General features: G+C 38.2%; 1 long non-coding RNA gene across 1 annotated transcript; it reads left to right on the top strand.

Moving 5' to 3' along the window:
• The first annotated feature begins 103 nt into the window (after window positions 1-103).
• Window positions 104-1,249, top strand: LOC129571477 (uncharacterized). The gene is made up of 5 exons (XR_008688286.1): window positions 104-155; window positions 215-292; window positions 350-448; window positions 516-811; window positions 908-1,249. It is a non-coding gene; the product is annotated as an uncharacterized LOC129571477 (long non-coding RNA).
• The last annotated feature ends 942 nt before the right edge of the window (window positions 1,250-2,191 follow it).

Here is a 2,191-nt window from a genome sequence, read left to right on the forward strand (position 1 = left end):
CATCATAATAACGATATCGAACGATATTTTTAGTTTATTACGATATCTTGATAAAAAAAAAATCGTGAGCACAGCCATATGACAGTTCGGTTTCGCCCCTCTGTGTGACAGTGTGACAGGCCGTAAGGCGACCCTTTTGACGGAAAATTGTACAGGTTCGATTCAATCAGGTTTTCGTTCCAAGACATTTGTTTATTTTTCTCCATTTCTGTAGGTGTTTTTCGGATCGACAAGTATTCGAATTGTGAAGTTTGAAAACTGCTTTGACGCAAAACAGTGACACGATTCATAGGTACGTCAAAGAAATCTAAATTCTGGTAAACACATTCGAATGATTAATTCTCATTAGTTTTTTTCACTGCTGTAGGTGTTATTCGGATTGACGGCTATTCGCATTTTGATTTTAGCTGAAATTGTTCGTGAGCACATCAAAGAAATCTGAATTTGGGTAAACACATTCGAATGGTTTTTTGTTTCGCAAAATCACAAGTTTTCTTTCATTCGATTGGATTTAGACAATGTCGAAGGTATACGTTTAAGTGTACGACGATTACACCCTCAGTGGAAGAGACTTTCAGTCGATCCAACGAAATGATATGCGCCGAATCGTGCTGAGCCCGGACAATGTCCACTCGCTAGTTGTCACGGAAATGAAGGATGGATGTCTTTGCATCACCAATGAAGCAAAAATCCCGTTCGCTTTCACAATCAGCCGTGATCACAAACTGAATGAAAATGTGAAGTACAGTGGTGGGACAATCTTCTGGTCATCACCAACTGGCGAATTTCTGGCAAAATGGTTGAAAACAAGGTATAGTTCCTAGTTGAGAAAAGCAGCATTTATTCAATCATGCAATAAAATTGACAAAATTTCCATTGTTCCATTTTTGATCATATGATTCTGCAGGAAATTCATTCGAATCCAGATCTCCACACATCGCTCCACTTGAATACCGATGTGCACGTCGATGGAATTGGTCGTGTCGATCTAAAGGTCGATGACAGCTCATGCGCTGCCTGCGTTTTTTCGAAAACCGAATTATTGTTCCTGCGCATGAATGGTAACCGGGTGGTACCACGATTGGAAGGATTCATTGAAAATGAAACGAAGACGCGAGTAGGCGCGGTCCAGAACCAGTTTCTGAACGCATTGCTTGGATAAATTCGAATCAGCATATGCAGACACGGCGGCGTGCAAAGCAATTCTGTCACCTGAGGCAAATTTTCAAAATGTTGCCCCTAAATTTTTAAGCAGGGCTGGAATTCTAAGTCATTCCACCAAAATCGTTCGGAATTATTTTTTTCGTACATAAGACCATATTGGAGTGAAAGAGAGAGATTCCACTATTTTCCAGCGTCCCACCGGGATTATTTCTCACACAATCCACTCTTCCTTGAGTTATCGGAATAATTCCGGTGGAGTGCTGAAAAATAGTGAAATCTCTCTCTTTCACTCCAATATGGTCTTATGTACGAAAAAAATAATTCCGAACGATTTTGGTGGAATTCTTAGAATTCCAGCCCAGTAGTTTAATACTTTACCTAAATATTTACTGCATAACGGCACAGCATTCCTATAAAGTTTTAACTGAATGCATAAATCAAAAAAAGTGATTATCATGTTACACGTTCGTTTATTCATTTTCAAAATCGCTGTAGATGAGTTACAGAGAATTCAATATGTCTAATAATGTAAAAAAAGTAAAATACTGATTGAGTACTGAAGGAAATAATAAGTAATATGACCCATAAGAATATATCGTCTAAAAAATCTTTGGAAAGTTAGCAAACATGTAGAAATAATATTAAAAAAATGAACAAATTTTTGATTCTCAATCAAACAAAACTTGTCGCGCTTTGGCTGAAGCGAATTTGTGGCTAGGGGCTAATGAGTATTCGAAAACGTTCTACGTTTCGGAAAAAAATGACTTTATTCGTATTTTGAAGCAAGCATTCGCAACGCTCCCATATAAAATGTATGGAAGCATTCGCAGTGGCATTCGTAAACATTCGAATGCGAGTATCACGCGAATGCGCTGCGAATGCGGCGCGAATGTTTACATACATTTTATATGGGAGCGTTGCGAATGCATGAATCTACACGAATGCCAGTGTCAGCTGTCAATTCAACGCTGAAACATGTCAAAAAAAATTTACACATAAACAAAACAAACATTTATTCACAATCTAC

This window comes from Sitodiplosis mosellana, unplaced genomic scaffold (assembly GCF_009176505.1).
Source record: "Sitodiplosis mosellana isolate CC-2019 unplaced genomic scaffold, AAFC_SMos_1.0 Smas_scaffold_2595, whole genome shotgun sequence".
In the NCBI taxonomy this organism is placed as follows: domain Eukaryota; kingdom Metazoa; phylum Arthropoda; class Insecta; order Diptera; family Cecidomyiidae; genus Sitodiplosis; species Sitodiplosis mosellana.